The sequence below is a fragment of the Cupressus sempervirens genome, chromosome 7 (genome assembly GCF_028749045.1).
Source record: "Cupressus sempervirens isolate cs-2001-9-10 chromosome 7, ASM2874904v1, whole genome shotgun sequence".
NCBI lineage: Eukaryota > Viridiplantae > Streptophyta > Pinopsida > Cupressales > Cupressaceae > Cupressus > Cupressus sempervirens.
Window position 1 is genome coordinate 663,703,694 of NC_143124.1, and position 20,942 is coordinate 663,724,635.

Here is a 20,942-nt window from a genome sequence, read left to right on the forward strand (position 1 = left end):
AAAGAAGCAAGCCCATGAAAGCTTCTTACTTCAAACATGTTCCTTGGAGAAGGCCAACTAAGTATGGCTACTATCTTATCAAGATCTATCTTTATAGTCCCTCCTAAGATGATGAACCCAAGATACACAAGTTCTTCTTACAAGAAGACAATACTCTTCTCCACATTGATGAATAGCCTTTCTTCTTGTAGCCTCTTCAATACTAAGTCAAGATGCTACAAATGATCCCCTTTTGTTTTACTAAACACTAGTATATCATCAGGATACACTATAACATACTTCCCAAGGAATTGTCTTAAGACCTCATTCATGAGTCTCATGAATATACTTGGGGCATTTGATAGCCCAAATGGCATCACCCTCCACCCATACAAGCTTTCATTTTTTAAAGGCAGTCTTCCATTCATTCCCTACCCTTATCCTTATCTAGTGATACCCACTTTTTATATCAACCTTGGAAAAATATCTCACTCCACTCAATTGATCAAGAAATATTCAATTCTAGGCATAGGGAACCTGTACCTTATGGTGATCATGTTTATTACTCTAGAGTTCATACATAGCCTCCATGTCTCATCCTTCTTTGGAGCTAAGAAGGTTGGAATTGCACAAGGGCTCAAACTTTTTTCTATCAAGCCTTTGTCCAAGAGTTCTTGAATCTACAATGTCATCTCATCATTCTATTAAGGTGTGAGTTTATAAGCAGCCTTGTTTAGCAAGGTTTCTCCAACAATCAAATCAATATTGTGGTTCATTTCTCTGGTAGGTGGGAGTGTTCTTGGAATGTTTGTTGCTAAGATATCAGCATACATATCAAGTCGGTCTAAAACCTCCTTAGCACCTACTCTCCTCCTTGGATATTCCATCTTAGGGGCTTCCACCTTCTTCCTCTTATCTTGTGGCTTTATCACCAAATCAAAACATGGAGATCTATCCTTCTTGATAGTCTTTAGGAACTCTTTCTCACCTATAAACAAAAATTTTGATTCCTTTTGTTCCTTTGCATTATAAGACATGGGAAAGAAGATTACCTTTTCTCCATTTTTGTTGATGGTGTAGGTGTTCAATATCCCATCATGGTTTGCTTCTAAATCATATTTCCACAATCTCCCAAGTAGCAAGTGGCAAATATCCATTAGAACTATGTCACATAGTATCTGTCCTCTATATTTTCCAATCTACAGCTCCACCAAATCTTTTTCCTCTATAAAAGCAAGTTGACCCTTTGTGAGGCATGGTACCTTTTAGGGGAAAGGGTGAGGTACCCTCCCCAATTTTAGTTTCTTCGCTTCCTCTGCTAACACCACATTGTTAGTAGATCCACTATCAATTATCATTATGTGTATCTTGCCTCCAACTTTGCAAGTTATCTTGAATAGTGACTTTCTTTGTGGTGGTTATTGAGGGGTAGGTGTCCTTAGCAAGGTCCTCCTCATCATCAAATTCTCCCCTTCCTTAGGTGGTGCATAGGATTTTGTGAATTTTTCTTCTTGATTGGCATCCTCTCTTGTTAGAGAAACTCTTCTTTCTACCTGATTGCATGGCTTGTTAGGGCACTTTGAGGCTATATTCCCAACTTGGTTGCATCTATAGCATCTTGGAGGTCCTAAAATTCTCCCTCTAGATTCCCTTCTTCTCCCCCTTGAATATCCTCTAGGACTTCGTTTAGCCTGATTACTCTTTTGGTTATTGTCACCAAATTATTTGGCATTCTGCCCTCTCCCATTGTTTTTCCCTCTTCCTCTATTATTGAAGTCCTTCTGACCTCTGCCTCTTTCACTTTGGTCTTTTCTTCTCTTTAATTTCCATTCCACCTTTAATTCTAATTGAAAGAATTTTTTGATAGTATTATGAGATCATAAACTTTATTCATCTTGAATGTTAAGTATCATCCCTTTTATGTACCTTGCAAGTTTAACACTCTCAAGCTCCACCATGTTGGATTTCATGGAAAGTTTATGAAATTCCTCTGTATAACTAAAGACATCTGTCTTAGGTTTTGTCTCTCAATATGAAGTTTCACTTCATAATCCTTGGGCACATAAGCCTCCTTTACCAAGGCTTTCATCCTCTTCCATGTGCCAATAGGATTCGTATCCAATTTCACCCTCTTTGATTGAGAGAAATTTCACCAAGTTAGATTTGATCCCTTTAACTTGGACATTGCGATTTTCACCTTTTGGTGTTCATGTATCTCCTCACAATCAAGGAAACTATGAAGAGCATCAAGCCAATCCATGGATTCTTCAGAGTCCATCTTACCATTGAAAATAGGTAGGTCAATCTTACCATCCATAGTTCTTCTCTCCATCAATTTCAAAGTCCTTATAAGTAGTCTCTACTCAACATGAATCTCCTCTTCTTCCTCGTCCTATAGAGGTTTTTCTCCTTCACTAACCTCCTCTTCAACACTAGATTTTTAACTACTTCTCTTCTTGACTTGTTCCTTAAGCTTTTCCATTTCACTTCTCATTTGTTTCCTCTCATTATCATGCTTTTTAACAATATTCAACAGTTGTCATCCTGCTATGAGATTCCACATCTTTATTGGCTTCCATCTCAGCAAATTTCTTCTTCCAAAGATCTCAAATTTCTCTTATACCACTTGGTGCAAAGCCCCAAGTTATCTTGTTCAAAACACCCTTCTTATACTTAGAATGGTTAAAACATTCACAATGATATCTTACAAGATGAGGTTTTACAAGGTAGACCATTGCCACAACTTCCCTTTGTATTTGGTTATAAGGACCAAATTAGGAACATGGGTCTTTAAGGATTAATTGGACCTTTTAGGGTGGAATCTATTCCCCACTCACTAAAATAAACTCAAACCATTAAATACTACAACTTCACAATCCTTTTCCCAAGTTTATGGCACAATTGACAATTTTGTCCTACTAGGAGGGTTACAAGGAAAATAAAAAGAAATTTAATTTATAGAGGCTTGACCAAACCAAAATATAGGTTCAATAGGACAATAACAACTACCCTCAAGTATCCCTAAAGGGAGAATGCCAAACCAATCTTCCAAATCTACTTTTCCTCAAGATTGTCAATTTGGAACTAGGCCTAATTAGGGTTGATTAACAAAGGAAGTACCCAAACAATAGCCTTCTAGACACCATAAAAACTTGGAACATTTCAAGTACCATGTAAAATTCTTAATTCTATGTTTTCAACACTAGACTCCACCCCCAACCCATTTCATGCACTCAAATGCACACTTTGGGATAGTCACATAGGGATGCTTTTCCTAGGGTTTCATGGATTTCTCCCACGACATAAACTGCCACAAAATGAAACAAAAATCATCTTAAAATACATCCTCATACCTTTAAAATCACCAACATTTATATTTTTCCCATGCTAGATTTATAAGATATGGCCAATTTTCCACTGAAACCTTAGGCGAGGTCTATAATGTAGCTACTAGCACAAAAATGATGATAAATTTCTTGATACTATTAATGAGACCTTAAAAAAAAGGATTAAAGAGATTATATAATCCTCTATCCAACCATACCAAACATTTACAATTTCTAGACTGTACAGATCTGTACATTGCCAAAAATCAGTCTAATTGCTTCAAAAATTTAGTTTCTTTTATTGCACCAATATTTTTCTTTGTAAAACCTATTCTCCAATCTATCTTTGGACTTCATTTCCATCGCCATATGACATATCCCAATATTTCCTGAAAATACAAAGTGGTTTGGATTCATTTCTCACTAAAACCTATAAATTTGCAAAAAGTTGCTAATTTGCAACTTGACAACTTTTTCCAAAAAGCTATCAAGAAAAAAATGTTTATCAAGAATTGATTCTAGGATGATAAAACATTTTTAAAATCTTATTAAGGTCCCCTAACACTTATTCTCCTATTCCTAGGATGAAAATGCAATAAAATGCACTTTCTAACCAAGGTGGATGACAAGGTTTATATTTGCACCTTGTGTCCCTTGGTCTCACAAATTTGGCTTATTACATAAGAAAAGGAGAGTTTGAGATGTCCTATTCCTTGGATGGAGATGTTTTAGAATGTGCTCTTGCACCATAATGATACTTGGATCATTGATATTTTATGCTCACATCATATGACTGGTTATCTTAGTAATTTTGACTAATCTAAAGAATGTGATGATGGAACTGTTAAGCTAGGGAATGATATTCCATGTCCAATGAAAGGTGGAGGATCATTGATGCTTAGTGATAAATTACAATTTGATTATGCATATTGAGTGAAAGGACTAAGATGCATTATGTTAAGTCTTAAGTAGTTGAATAAATAGGTCATAAGCTTGACTTTCAAATTTGAAAAGTGAAAATTTTTTATGATAATAGAAATTCAGTTGGCATTGGTGAGAAAACTAAAGGTAATATGTTCTACCTTGATCCTTCAATTGATACTTTCTTGTTTGCAAAAGTTCAAGATGTATGGTTTTGGCACAAAAGGTTATGTCATGTTAACTTTGAGAACATAGCTAAGTTTAGTTGAAGGAAAAGAGTTAGAGGCTTATCAATTCTACAAAAATGTGAGAATGTTATGTACAAAGAAATTCAACTTGGTAAGATGATAAATTTAGGTTTTACAAGTAAGACACATTATTCTAATTATATCTTGCAACTTTTCCATACTAATTTGTGTGGACCAATGAGGGTGGGAAGTTATTATGGTGATATATATTTCATACTATTTTTTGATGATTACTCTAGGATGATGACTATCATGTTCATTAAAGTTAAGTCACATGCTTTTAATATGTTCAAATGGTACAAAACAAGAGTTCAAAAAGAGACTTGTAAACAATTGAAATTTTTAAGATCTAATAGAGGTGTTGACTTTATGTCTATTGGTTTTACTATCTTATGTGTTAAGAATCAAATTAAGAGACAATAATATGTCCCAAGGACAACACAATAGAATGGAGTTGCTGAAAGAAGAAACATGTCAATTGTTGATTGTGCAAGGATGCTAATGATTGAAAAAGGGATTGCTGAAATATTTTGGAGAGAAGTAGTCAATACTACAAGCTATACTCTCAACCAAGTTCAACTAAAGAAAGGAACAAATACGACACCTTATGAAGTCTTGTATGGTCATACACCTAATTTAAGCAATTTCAAAGTATTTGGAAGTAGATGCTACATTTATAAAGATGCAAGAAATGGTAAATTTGATTCTAAAGGTGACAAAAGGTATTTTCCCTAGTTATTCCTCTAAGAGAAAAGCTTATAAATATTTGACAAAAACCACTAATACAGTGAGTAAAAGTAAATTGATGAGTTTGAGGGAAACAATAATAATGATATAAAAAAGGAACCTAATGATTATAATAAGTTTATCTATGTCTATGAGTGAGACACTTGATGTAGTACCTGAGAGGCAACATTTAATACTTGAACAATAGTATAGTGCCACTGAGTATCAAAAAAATGCTATCAAACAACAACCTATTCTACCTGAGCCACATATAGTAAAACCTAAGAAGAATGAAGAGCCCCAACTGAGTGCAAATAATTTTTCAAATCAAGTAACTAAACCTATCCTAGCAAAATATATGAGAGTGAACCATCCATTTTGACAAATCACTTGAGATAGAATTGTTGGAGTCATGAAAATAAGTAAGTTGAAGAACTCTACCTGTTTAATTACTGAATTTGAACCAAGAACTATGAAAGTTGTACTTGACAATGAAGATAGGATAAATTCTATGAATGAAGAGAAAGATCAGATAAATAAAAATAATGCATGGACACTAGCACCAAGACCAAGTGATAATAATGTGATTGGAACAAATTATATTTTTAGAAACACACTGAATGAAAATAGTGAAGTTGTAAGGAACAAGGCAAGACTAGATTGTAAAGGACATGCTCAAGAAGAGGGAATCAATTATGGTGAGATTTTTCTCCTATTTCAAAATTTGAATGAGTCATAACTTTATTGGCCTATGATACCTACAAGAGATTCAAAGTGTATCAAATGGATGTTAAATCTACATTCTTGATTGAAATAATTGAAGAGGATGTCTACATAGAACAACTCAAAGGATTTATTGAACCTAATTAAAAGTACATATTTTGGAAATTCAACAAAGTATTATATGGATTAACGAAAGAACTAAGATCTTGGTATGAAAGGTTAAATTCATACTTGATTAAAATTGGATTTGCAAGAACTAGTAAAAGTAGTAATTTTTACTTGAAGAGTGAAGCTGAGAATATGGTATTGATTGCTGAAATTTTTGTGGATGATATTATATTTAGTGGTAATGATTAGTTATGTAAATCATTTGTTGATCAAATTAGTATAGAGTTTGAAATTTTTATGTTTAGTGCAATCAAAGTTTTCATTATCTTACAAGTTCATCGAAAAAAGAATGATATATTTGTGACTCAGTCTAAGTACATAAAGGTGATCTTCAAAACTTTTGGCATGGATGAGTCAAGGCTATCTAGTACATCTATGGTGAGTAGATGTAAATTATCAAAAGAGGATACTATAGCTAAGATAAATGAGACATAATATAGATCAATTATATATAAATTCAAGTTATGCATAGTAGACAGGATATTGCACATTTAGTTGGAATTATTGCAAGGTTTTCCTCTAATCATAAGGAAACACACATAATTTATTTTTAAAGGATATTTAGATTTCTTAAATGGACTATTGGATACAATTGTTTAATTGTGTGTTGTCTTTGATGTTACACAAATGTCATATGAGTTGGCAGACAGTGCTTGTCGAGCTTAATTAGTTAGCAAAGCAAATTTCAAAGTCTACCAAACATTCTTGGAAATTACTCTATGGAAATAGTGTCTACTAATCTCACTTGAGTATCAAAGGATTTTGTAGCAGAAGTCAGTGGTAACTGAGCTTGCAAGGTTAATAAAGGAAAGTCAGTGTTTACCAAGTTCACTAGGTCTCCAAAAGATTTTGCAGATTTTGTAGTGTTAACCGAGCTTCAGTTGGTTAACACTGAAAAAATAGTTTAGGGACAGTGTTTATCAAGCAGGGTCGGCCAATGAAAGATTTTGTTAATTTGAGAAATAAAGTTTAATTACTTTATGTAATAATTGTAGCCGACTGAGGTAATGATTATTGGTAATTGTAAGTTGTAAATGAGCCAACTTGACAACTTGTAAGGGATAAATAAAAGGTCAAGTTGAGAACTCTAAAGTGTAATGAGTGAGCATGCAAGTGTTGATTTTTTGAAAAGGAAAGTGTGAGCAAAATTTGAAGGAGGATCAGATATCCTTGAGGAGCAGCAAAGTTGTATTCGATCAGATAGGATCTAGAGATCTATATCAGAAATTTAGTTGCATCTCATTCAGGTCACTTCATTGTTACTTTCTCACCATTGTAGCAATGATTCCTAAATCTCTTAACAAAGTTGGTTTAACAGCCATTTGTAAATCCTCTAACAAGGTGACAGTTCTATTGAATTGTTCTAAAGACCTTTTGCAAGGCCACTCCTAACAAGGTGATTAAATCTTCTAACAACGTCACACCTAATAGTGTGTTTTGTAACTTTTAATAGGGTTGGCTCCTAACACGGCTCACTTTAGAAGAGTAAAAATTAGTAGCTAGTTACTTGGTGGTTTTTTCCATATTGGGTTTCCACATTAAATCTGGTGTCTCATGTGTTCATGTTATTTCTTTTATGCATGCATGTTAATCATTGTGAATGTTTAATATCTATTAAAGATAACATACACTACATCTACCGAGTTACAACATTTTTTGTATGGTTATCAAGTGACAATAGTAACTAGTTTTATCAAACATCTAAGTGATTTGTGGATTTTTTTTGAGGTAATTGATTCACCCACCCCCCCCCCCCCCCCCCTCTCAATTACTCCATCTATATTTCCAACAATTGGTATCAGAGCTTTTGGTGCTTGTAGGAAGGATTTCAAGGATCTAAGCTAAAGATTAGGATGTCTTACAAGAGGGAAATTCCAAGGCTTAACAAGGATAACTTTTCAGCATGGCAAGGTCTCATGAGACTCCATCTAGCTTCCATTGGAGATGCTAGATTGAAATATCTTAATGAATAATATACAATTCCTATTGGTACATTATCTATCAATGACATTGCTATGAAGAAGACTCATAACATCATGATAATAGACATTGCATCTACCTTAAGCTATGAAGAATTTGATGATATCAAGGTCTACAAAACTACCTTTTCTATATGGAACAAGGTAAAAGATATCTATGGAGGTGATGACAATGTAAAGAGAGCCAAAGAAGAAAGTCTTAGAGGACAATTTGATCAAATGAGGATGAGAGAGGATGAAAACATTGCTAAATATGTTGAAAGAGGCAAAGCAAGTGTCAGTGAAATCAAAGCTTCTAGAGGAGATATCAAGGAGGAAATAGTTGTAAGTAAAGTTCTTAGAACATTGCTTCCCATTTATGTAATTATAGTATCTGCAATTCAAGAAAGAAGATGTGAAGCAAATCATAAGATGAATTTGGAAGCCATAGTAGGAAGATTGACTACATTTGAGCTAGATAACTATGATAATTATGTTTCAGCTTCCAAAAACATTGAATCAGCATTTGAAGCTAAGCTTTCACTCAAAGAAAAGGGCAATAAGATAAAGGACTCTCAATCAAAAAGTGAAGAAAAATCAAAAGAGAGTTTTGATAGTGATCTTGAGGTGGTTGAAGCTCTAATAACAAGGAAATATTCTAAATGCAAAAGAAAATACAAAGGTAAAGTTCCTCTAATCTATTTTTCATGTGAGGAAATTGGTCATATTGCAGCTAAGTTCCCAAACAAGAAAAACAAGGATTAGAAGAAAGGTCACAAGTGCAATGGCAAGATAGACTTCAAATCATTCAAGGACAAAGGTAATAAAACATGTTTCATGACTAAAGACTCTAAGGATGAAGATAATAGTGAAGATGAAATTCTTTACATTGCTACAAAAGATGAATCTGATAATGTAAGGAACATAAGATGGCACTTGTCTCTCATGTGAGCAAAAATGATACATGGATCATAGAAAATGGTTGTTCTCATCATATGACTAATGTCAAAATAAAGTTTGAACAATTTGAAGACTATGATGGTGGTAGAGTGAGGTTTTGTAATAATAAACCTTGTTGCATAAAAGGAAGAGGAAGAATCTCACTAACCAAAGAGCTTGTATGTGATCATGCCTATTGGGATGAAGGACTAAAACATAATCTTTTGAGTGTGGCATAGCTAATCAATATTGGATTGAAGGTGGAATTCATGCATGGAAAGGCAAGGCTGCTAGATGACAAAGGAAAGCTGATTGGATCAGGCATACAAACAAAAGGTAACTTGTTTTATCTTGAACTTGGTGAATGCTCATGTTTTATTGCTCAAGTTGAAAAAAGTTGGTTATGGCATAGAAGGTTATGCCATGTGAATTTTGATAACTTGTTAAAGATAAGAAAATTCATAAAAGTAAGAGGCATTCCTAGTATAAAGAAACATGATGTTGTTCTATGCAAAAATTATCAGATTGGTAAGATGGGAAAGACTAGCTTTAAAAGTAAAAACTATTAGTCTGAAGATGTTTTGGATATTGTGCATATTAATTTGTGTGGACCTATTGAAATTGAGAGCTATACTAGAGAAAAGTTCTTCATTCTTTTTGTTGATGACTACTCTAGAATGATGACTATTATGTATCTAAGAGAGAAGTCAGAAGCATTTGAAAAGTTCAACTGGTATTTGGCTAGAGTAGAGAAGGAAATAAAGAAAAGATTGAAATGTTTGAGATTAGATAGAGGTGGTGAATTCATCTCCCATGAATTCAATAACTTTTGCATTGAAAGTGGAATCAAAAGACAAGTGTCAACCCCTAGAACTCTTAAGAAGAATGGAATAGCTGAAAGGAGGAATAGATCTATCATGGATTGTGCAAGGATTCTAATGATTGAAAAGAACATTGCTATCAAATACTGGAAGGAAGCTATCAGCACTGTAGTTCATACCTTAAACTGATTATAGGTAAAGAAGGACTCATTCAAAATCCCCTATGAGTTATGGTATGGCTATAAACCCAATGTAAGTTACCTAAAAGTATTTAGAATTAAATGTTATATCTTGAAAGAATCTAGAAAAGGAAAATTTGATGTGAAGGGTGATGAAGGTATATTTTTGGGATATTCTTGCAAGAGTAAGGCATATAGATGTTTGAATTTGTCTACTCACAAAATCATAAAAAGTGCACATGTAAAAGTTGATGAGTTTGCATAAAGGACTAAATAAGAAAGCAAAAAGGAACTAGAAGATTATAGGAGATTTATTTTCATTGAACCTGATATATTGCTAGATACATCTATCAATCAAGAGAGTTCTACTCCTGAGTCTTCATCAGTCACTGAGTTGTAGGAACTCGAGTCACATTCTAAAGCTACCAAGTCAATGCCTACTGAGTCAGAGCAGCCAAAACCTAAAGTTGAAGTGCAAGAGGATGACAATGCAATTCATTCAAAACATAGGGAACCTATATTAGCCAAGTATGTTAGGAGACATCATCCACCAGATCAGATTATTGGAGACAAATCTAAAGGTACTATGACAAGAAGTAAGCTAAAAGGTACTTGTTTACTTGTTGATTTTGAACCTAGAAATGTCAAAGATGCACTAGAAAATGAAATTTGGATTGAGGCTATGAATGAAGAAATAGAACAAATAGAGAAGAACAAAACATGGTCTCTTGTATCTAGGCCTAAAGACAAAAATGTGATTGGAACTGAGTGGGTATTCAGAAAAAATTTGAATGAAGATGGTAAGGTCTTAAGGAACAAAGCTAGATTGGTGTGTAAACGCTACTCTCAAGAGGAAGGAATTGATTATGGAGATACTTTTGCTTCTGTTGCAAGATTGAAAGGTGTTAGGAACTTACTAGCATATGTTGCATATAAAGGAGTTAAAGTATATCAGATGGATGTCAAATTAGCATTTCTCAATGGTATGTCGGATGAAGAAGTTTACATTGAGAAACCTAAAGATTTTGTTGATCCAGATAAGGACATGGTCTACAAATTACACAAAGCATTGTATGGTCTAAAATAAGCCCCTAGAGCATGGTATGAGAGATTGCATAACTATCTTATTCATATTGGTTTTTAGAGAACTAATGATAATAATAGTTTGTATATTAAGGAAGGAAAAAATAACAAGATTATTTTGGCAGAAATATTTGTGGATGATACTTTGTTTACAAGGAATGATGATCTATGCAAAGAATTTTTAGAGCAAATGAACAAAGAATTTGAGATGTCTATATTTGGTGAGATTAAATTCTTTGTTGGTCTTTAGATTTAGCAGAGCAAGAATGGTATCCATATCACTCGATCTAAATACATCAAGGAAATACTCAAATAGTTTGGTATGGAAGATTCAAAACTAGTTGGAATTCCCATGTGTACTAGACTAAAGCTTACCAAGGATGATGATTCAAAAGAGGTAGATTAGACCTTATACAGATCGATAATTGAAAAATGGTAGTAAGTAGTTCATACAAGGCCTAACATTGCTCTTGTAGTTGGTATAGTGGCAAGATTTTCAGCAAAACCTAGAGAGAATCACATTATGGCAATCAAGAGGATCTTGAGATACATGAAAGGCACTAAAGATTATGGATTTTGGTATAAATTTGGAGGTAATTTGGACTTGAAAGTGTTTATTGATGTTGATTGGGTAGGAAACATTGATGACAAAAAGAGTACAAGTGGTGGAGAATTCTTTGAAAGCAAAATTGCACATCCCAATCTACCGCTGAAGTAGAGTATGTTGTAGCAATAGTGAACTATTCTAATATTGTTGGGTTTAAATAGTTGTCGGAAGGCATGAAAGTTGAGATCAAAGAACTAGTTGTTATGTTTTTGTGATAATACAAGTGCAATCAACATATCAAAGAATCCAGTGATGCATTCCAAAACCAATCACATTGCAATAAAATATCACTTTGTAAGAGAATTGGTGTAGGATAAAGAGATTAGATTGGAATATGTCCATACAAAAGAATAGATTTTTGACATATTCACTAAGCCATTACCTAAGGATACATTCTTGTATCTAAGAGGTAAGTTAGGGGTCATTCCCCTATCTAAAGCTCACTAAAATAAAGTTTTAGTGATGCATCAACAGGAAACAAGTTGAAGATCTATCAGTTGATGCAACATAGTCATGGGAACATTGCATATGAATCAATACTCAAGGTACATTGTTACTCATTTGGTATGTGTTTTCTTTGGCATGTGTTGTTAAAGAGAGAGAATTTACTATCATATCTTTCTAAAATTTGAATTTTTTTGAGGGAGAGTTTTTTGTTTGAAGAAGAAGGTGTGTACTTCCTTCACAGAGGGAGACTACTGCATTGGAGAAGTTTGTGGCATAAAATCTAAGAGGTAGAAAGTTCTGTTAGAAAATACTTGTTTCCAAATTTTATTGTGCTATGACATATTGTGTTGCCATCAATGCCAAAGAGGGAGATTATTGGATACACTTATTTAATTGTGTGTTGTCTTTGATGTTACAAAAATGTCATAGAAGTTGGCAGACAGTTCTTATCGAGATTAGTTGGTCAGCAAAGCAAATTTTAGAGTCTACCGAGCATTCCTAGAAATTACTTTGTGCAAATAGTGTCTACCAAGCTCAGTCAGGCATCAAAGTATTTTGTAGCAAAAGTGGTAATCAAGCACATAAGGTTAATAAAGGAAAGTCAATGTTTACTAAGTTCACTTGGTCTCCAAAGGATTTTGCAGAGTTTGCAGTGTTAACCGAGCTTCAGTTGGTTAACATTGAAAATCGATTTAGGGACAGTGTTTACCAACCAGGGTTGGCCATTAAAAGATTTTTTTAATTTGAGAAATAAAGTTTAATTACTTTATGTAATGATTGTAGCTGATTGAAGTAATGATTATTGGTAATTGTAAGTTGTAAATGATCTAACTTGACAACTTGTAAGGTATAAATAAAAGGTCAAGTTGAGAACTCTAAAGTGTAATGAGCGAGCATGCAAGTGTTGATTGTTTGAAAAGGAAAATGTGAGTGAACTTTGAAGGAGGATCAGATATCTTTGAGGAGTGGAAAATTTGTATTCAATTAGAGAGGATCTAATGAAGTAGAATAGAGATCTGTATCAGCAATTTAGTTGCATCTCATTTAGGTCACTTCATTGTTAATTTCTCACCATTGTAGCAGTAATTCCTAAATCTCTTAACAATTTTGGTTTAATAGCCATTTGTAAATCCTCTAACAAGGTGGTAGTTCTATTGAATTGTTCTAATGACCTTTTGCAAGGCCACTCCTAACAAGGTGATTAAATCCTCTAACAAGGTCACACCTAACAGTGTGTTTTGTAACCTTTAATAGGGTTGGCTCCTAACAAAGCTCACTTTAGAAGAGTGAAAATTAGTAGCTAGTTACTTGATGGTTTTTTCCATATTGAGTTTCCACATTAAATCTAGTGTCTCATGTGTTCCTATTATTTCTTTTATGCATGCATGTTTTTTATTAGATAAACAGATTTTACAGAGATCTTAAAACCCAAAAGTTAAAACAAAAAAGGCTGATAATAAGTGTAAAAGCCCAACCAAAAAAGTATAAGTTCAAAGGCTGATAATAAGCATAAAGCCTAGCCAAAAAGTAGAGTTCTAAGAAAAGACCAGGAAAAAAACAAGAAAAACCACGGCCTAAAGCTAGAACAAAAAGCCAAAAGACAATGAGAAACAAAAGAATAGGTGAGAGTTATTCCTCGTTCTTTCGCTCCAGCTCTTGCATAACCTGAGAAACCTTGAAGGCCAGTTGATTCTCCTCTGCTTCTAGCTATTGTACCCTTTGGTTCCCCTAGTCTTGATCAAGAATGGTGTTAACCTTTGTAGAGTCATCCTTTGTTCTGGCTTCATCCCTATCTTTTCCTTCCTCATCATCCTACATTTCTTTGTCTTTGATCCAGCCCATAAGAGAGATGATGTTGTTGTTAATGGAGCTTAAGAAAGAGAACATCTAATTTGCTAGGTTGTGATTGTAGTTCTCTAGGTTATGTATCATTTTTTCTGCCAGACTGAGCCTGTCAGTCAAATCCATCCTCCTGTTAGCATCCATCCCTTTCCTTATTGCCTCAAAATGTTTCACCTAATCTTTGATCTCCTCCAACTTGTGGAAAAGTCATTTGATTGATCTAAAATTTTCAATCATACTATTACGAGCATTATTTAGGAGCTTCATCCCTATCTCCCTGGCTCTATTCGAAATAGCCACAATTGCTAGGTCAATGAGTTCTTCTAGTTGTTGTTCTTCTTGATTTTTCATGAGGATTTGGGGATTCATGGCCTCCCTGAAGATGCCCATCTTCAAAGTCTTGACAATGAAGTTTATCCAAGCTTTCCTCCTATCATTGGTCTGCACTTCCCCTTTTGCATACCTAACTTTCTCCTCTTTCTGCTCCTCAGGTTGGAGATGGATAGGAGATAGGGGTAGCACAGATGCTTCCTCAAACTGAGATCGTACTTTCTCCAAACTCTCCCTCTTGCATTTATTCCTTCAACTTTCCTCCTTAATTTCCTCTTGCATATCCTTAACCACCTCCTCAGACTTTGGCTCCTCCTCCTCATTGTTGTCTCCCTCCTCAGCCTTCTTAGGAGGCTTCTGCCCGAGATCCCTAGGGCTTTTTCTGTTAGCGATAATGGGGGAGGGCAATTTTTTAGCTTGGTAAGTCGTTGCTTTCCTCAAAGAAGAGATCCCACCTTTCTCAGAGCTGAGGCTTTGTATTTCAACTAAATCAGAGGAGTAACTAGAACTACCAGACTCCACATTCTCTTCCTGAGGGGGAGCAACACTTATAGTATGAACCTTGAAGTACTCATGGATAAGTAGCAGTAGCCCCTCGTACAGAGTCAAGTTTGCGGTGGGCTTCTTTTTTAAGCTGTCCACTGCCTTGCTCATAGAGGTTAACAGATAATAAGGAAAGGAAATTTTGGCATTATGTCAGAAATGATTCAATATAACAAAGTGGTGGGTAAAAGCTCTATCAAGCCTAGGGTCCAAAGTAATGTACTCGATAACAGCTTTCAGAACATACTTCCATCGCTTCTTCATGGAGTCGAGGACATAGTAGGTGTCAATCATTTTCAACGCCTTTAATTCCTTCTCACTCTCCAAAAATTCCTTAACTGCATTGGTCGAGAGCTTCTTATCCCTGAAGAATTTAAAACCCTTGATAGGGATTTTGGTGATAGTCGCAATCACCTCCTCTGTTATCCAAAAGTAGACACCATTCACCTTCACTCTGCCATCCTTCTAGAACCCCACCATACTTTTGGTCACCTCCTAATAGAATCCATGCAGCTTCATGATATAATTGGTAACCCCACCCTCTTCAATATTTTCCCACACTTTCAGCCTAATTCTCCATTTCTCAAAATCTCCCACCAGCTCCTTTCTACATCTCTTACCTACCATTTCCGCACACTACACACCCTCCTTACTCATGTGCTCTTCACTCTATGACTGAAATGGACCTCCGAGAGTAAGAAATGAACAGAGAAAAATAACCCTGCTATTGCCCCAGAAGCGATTGCAAAAAATAACCCACAAAGCATGTCAATTAATCAATAATGGAAAATATCATTTACGATTTCCCATTCCATCTTGAAAACTACCCTTATTTCTTAAAACCTTCATATTCATAATTATAGCTTGAGTTTCTTTGTACTTCCTTGGATTTTATCCAAGTTGATCAAACTTTGAACATCCACCAGCAAACAAGTTTCAAGAAGCCAAGTCATTTTTTGGTCTGTGTCAACCCCTATATTCACAAACCTATCGGCAACTAGGTTAGCTTCTCAGAAAGTATGAGTGACATGGATTCTATTAAATTTGGTGAGGGTCAAACAATTCTCATCAATAATATTTGCAATTGTCCATGATGGATGTGAGTTTCCATTGATGCACTTTATAATGTTATTCAAGTCCCCTTCAAGCCATAAATTGGTAACCCCAATTTCAAAAGCCAGATTTACTACATTGCATGCAGTGTTGGCTTTCGCAAAATGATTTGTTTGGAATCCCAGTGGGAGAGAAAAAGCTACAATACAATCTCCATTTTCATTCCTTATCACACCTCCACTACCCGAGGATCCAGGGTTTCCCTTGGAGGATCTGTCAAAGTTGGCTTTATTCCAGCCTTCAGGGGGGAGGAGCCACTTGACTTCCTATCTTTTCCTCACTTTGTCTTTTACCTTCTTTTTTTTGCCTCCAATCTCAAAATCACCCCCCTTCCTCATAGAAAAGTTTTCCTTTATGTTATTGAAGATCTTTCTCCCAACAACTAAAGCCAACTCCTCCCTATCTCTAAAAATTTGATTGTTTCTCTCCTTCCATATGCTCCAACAAAAATGGGACAGGATCCAAGAGCTAATTTCCTGCAAGGAAAACCCATTGAACATGCCATGCCATTGAGAGAAAAATTCCAGAAGGTTAGAAGGAAAGCACCAGCTGTGGCCTAAGTCTTGGGTGAGGAAGCCTCAAACTAGCCTAGAGTAAGAATAGTGAATGAACATATGGTTACCTGACTCTGACTCTTCTTTACACAAAACACATCTGCTGGGCATGATGTGACCTCTTTTGATGAGATTTTCCTGGGTGAGAGTTTTATCCTAAAGAGCCAACCAAACAAACATGTTGATTTTTGGCATGAGACCAGGGAACCAAGCCCTCGACCAAGGGGGAGACTCTTTTAAGCTCCATAAAGCAAAGTACCTAGAGGCAACTGAATAGAGCCCATTGGTATTATCCCTCCAAACCAGTTCATCCTTATTAATGCTAAGGGATAAGGAATTAAGCATGATCATGATTGGTTTGAGGTCCTCTAAGATAATGGAAAGGTCCCTACACCCCAGTTCGATCCTTTAATTGCTGACTTTGTGCCCATAAAGGTTGATGCAATCGTTAGCCCATAATTCATAGTTGGGGTTGTTCATAAGGGGGCCCTGAGAAAGACAATAGTCAAACCAGAACAGAATGTTCTCCCCATTACCTAGCTTCCAAGAGACTTTTGAGTTAGCCAAATCCCTGGCTTTTAAGAAACCATTCCAAACAATAGAGCCTCTTGGGATATCTTCATTGAATAGGGTGAACTGAATAGAGGGCCTTTTTATATACTTATTTACCATAGTGTCTCTTCATTCCCTTGGCTACTAAAGATGCACCAGATTTTCTTTGCTAGGAGGGCCTTATTGAGGTGACTGAGCTTCCTAATTCCCAGACATCCTTTCTTCTTAGGGAGGCAAACTTTGTCCCATGCAACAAGGGGGTACCTTTTATTCCTTTCAGCTCTCATCCATAAAAAATCCCTTTGGATTTTCTCCATCCTCTTGGCATATTTCATTGGTATGGTAAAAAGGGTTAGAGCATATATCGGAAAGTTTTGGAGGATGGATTTAACTAGTTGAGATTTTCTAGCTTGGCTAAGAATGGCTCCTTTCCAGCCTGCCAACTTCTTACTAAACCTTTCCATGATGCCATTCCAAAAGGAGTTAGATGGGGACATTCCCAAGGGGAGACCAAGGTAGGTAGAAGGAAGCTTCCCCACCTGACATCCTAGGATTCTGGAGATTCTCTTTTGTCTTTCCTCCGAGGTATTGATAAAGAAAATAGAGCTTTTGTCCCAATTGATGAGTTGCCCTGACCCTCTAGAATAGGTGTCCAAGGTGTCTTTCATAGCCTTTGCCTCCTTAACCGAGGCCTCTCCACCCATAATAGTGTCATCAACAAATTGCTGATGTGTAAAGGGGGTGCATTTGGAAGAAGGTTTAAAACCTTTGATCCTCCCTTCTTTCTTTTTCTTCTCCATGAGTTTGCCAATGAATTCTACCAGGATAATAAAGAGTATAGCTGAAAGAGGATCACCCTAACATAGGCCTCTGGTAGGTTTGAAGAAATCAGAGGGGGGTCCATTCACTAAAATAGCTAGAGAGGGGGTGGTGACCACCTGGGAGATTAGCTTACACGATTTGACATCAAAGCCAAAAGCCTTCAACACCAACTCCAAAAAAGACCAATCCACCTTATCATAAGCTTTGGACATGTCTAGTTTGAGTAACATCCCTTCTCTCTTTCCAGCTTCCATAGAGTGAATCACATCATGCACCATAATAATCGAATCTAAAATCCGTTTGCCTAGGACAGAACCAAATTGTTGCTGAGAAATAATTAGGGGGAGAAGCTTGAGTAGCCTCAAAGTGAGCACCTTCGAGATGATCTTATAAAATGAGTTGCATAAACTAATGGATTTGAACTTATCCAGAGTGTCAGCTCCTGGCACTTTGGGAATAAGAACTAAGAATGTAGAATTAATTTCCTTCAGAATACTTCTGGCTCCAAAGAATTCTTGAACCACCTTTACAACATCCTTCATAATGATGGGCTAGTACATTTGAAAAAAGAAGGTGGGAAAACCATCATGTCGAGGTGATTTATCCGTCGGAAGAGAAAAAAGAGCTTCTCTAACTTCAGAAATAAAAAGAATGGCCCAGAGAAGATTATAATGGTGTGGTTGGAGGATCTGACGGATGCAAGAAACAATGTCATCCTGGTCCACTTTAGAGAGCAAAGGATCCCAAGACAGCAGGGAGGAGAAAAAAGAAATAGCTTCATTTGATATATCTTCTTCCTTTGTCAGCACACCCTAGTCTATCTTCAAGCCAGAAATATTGTTATTTTCTCTATGTTTAAGAGTGGATAAATGGAAGAAGTTTGTGTTCTAATCTCCTTCCTTGAGCCAATTGATTCTAGATTTTTTCCTCCAAAACTTTTCCTCTTTGCTAATGGTGTCATGTAAATCAGACAAGATGGACAGCTCTTCTTCCTTATTTGAGGCATCATACCCATTTTCCTAAATGGAGGCTTGGATAGAAGAGAGATTTGTAGAGAGATCCTCTTTAAGAGAGAATAAATGACTGAAATCTGACTTATTCCAAGCTTTTACCATCCTTTTAACATTGCTAAGTTTTCTAGCCACCCTAAACATTGCAGTGCCTTCCACATCTATGCTCTACCAGACCTTAATTCTTTCTAAAAGGTCAGGGTGGGAAGTCCACATTTTCTCAAAATGGAAGGGAGGGGGTCTAAAGGGATCAAAAGGAACTATCAAGAGGGAGATGGGGGAGTGGTCAAACCCAACTCTAGGGAAAAAAGCTAACTTGCAAGAGGAAGTCTGCAGCCAATCAAGAGAAATAAGAGCTCTATCCAGTCTAACCTGAATACAATCCTTGCCTAAGCATTTATTGGACCAAGTGAAGTCACCTCCCATTAGGTCCAAAATGTTTAAGATTTTTTAAAGATAACATACACTGCATCTACCAAGTTATAGCATTTTTGTACAGTTATCGAGTGACAGCAGTAACTAGTTTTAGCAAACATCTAAAGGATCTGTGGATTTTTTTTTGTGGTAACTGATTCACCCACCCCCCCCCCCCCCCCCCAACTTAGTTACTCCATCTATATTTCCAACATGGACTAGATTTTGGATTATGGTACAAAAAATATGGTGATTTTGAACTAAAGACTTACACTGACATTGATTGGGCTAGTGAAGTGGATCACAAAAAGAGTATAAGTGGTGGAGATTTCTTCTTAGGAGAAAAATTAATAACATAGTTGAGAAAGAAATAGGATTTCATTTCACAATCTACTGCTAGAGCTAAGTCTATTGATGTTGCAATCAATTTTTCTAATATTGTGTGGATTAAGAAATTGTTGGAAGGGATGCAAAAAGTTACTGATCCTATCACTGTCTATTGTGACAACACTAGTACAATAAATATATCAAAGAATCGAGTGATGCATGCAAAAAGTAAGCATATATCTATCAAGTATCACTACTTGAGAGAACAAGTACAAGAGAAGAAAGTGAGGATTGAATATATAAAATCCAAAGAAAAAATTGTAGATATATTTATCAAGACATTGCCTAAGTATGCTTCTAAGTATCTAAGAGGTAAGTTAGGGGTGCTTCTCTATCCAATTCGCTAAGTGAATATTCATCTCGCATCAATTCATAGATGATCTTTTTTTTTTTGGAGTTGACGCAAGAGTTCACACTTTAGAAATCATTCTAAAGTTGCGAAAATATTTATAATAAAATTGATGTAAACAATACATGCAAGGTACAAGGTATAACTACAAGATTTTATAAGTTTCACATTGGGACTTATAGATACCTTTGGCATTGTTGTCAAATAAGGAGAGAATCTTCAAGAATGATGATAAGAAAAAAGGGATGGAATGAATAAATGAGGAGAGAATATGAGTAAGAAAAGATAAAGAATTAGAAAAGTGGAGTACACTCAAAGGGGAACAAATGTTGAAGATGAAGTTGAAGCTGATGAAGACACATACCGAGTGATTATAATGCTAAATTTTTTGTAGAGAACTTGAATGATGTCGGAGAGTTAAAAATTTGAATTTTTGTCAATGCATACATCTAATTATCTTATGTGTAATATTTTGTAATGTAACATCTTATGTTATGTGTTCCCATCAATGCCAAAGGGGGAGATTTTTAGCCCCAACTGATAATGTTATTGAGGATGCTATTGTGTGTGAAGGATTTATATCAATTATTATGTTGTCATTGATGTCAAGCCTTAGCTGGTTAGACATTATTCCAATTCATTAGAGTTCCATATCATTTGATTGATGAAGAGGGTTTGAAGAAAGTATGATGATACCAGAGTTGATAAGTATTGGTATTTTATGGGTACTTGAATTAATTGGACTATGAAAATGTAATGTTTGTTTGATTGTTTTGTTATCATTAAAGCTATAATGAAGCTCATCTATTCACCAAGAAACTAGGTGAATAAAAGAGTTCAACATTGTCCAAGATATTAAAGTAATAATCAAACTCATGGTAAAGTAAAGATGTAATTTAGT

General features: G+C 35.5%; 1 pseudogene; it reads right to left on the bottom strand.

The window, feature by feature from the left end:
- Positions 1–15,467, bottom strand: part of LOC149548415 (prolycopene isomerase 1, chloroplastic-like) — a 45,504-nt pseudogene extending 30,037 nt beyond the window's left edge.
- Between the last annotated feature and the right edge of the window lie 5,475 nt (positions 15,468–20,942).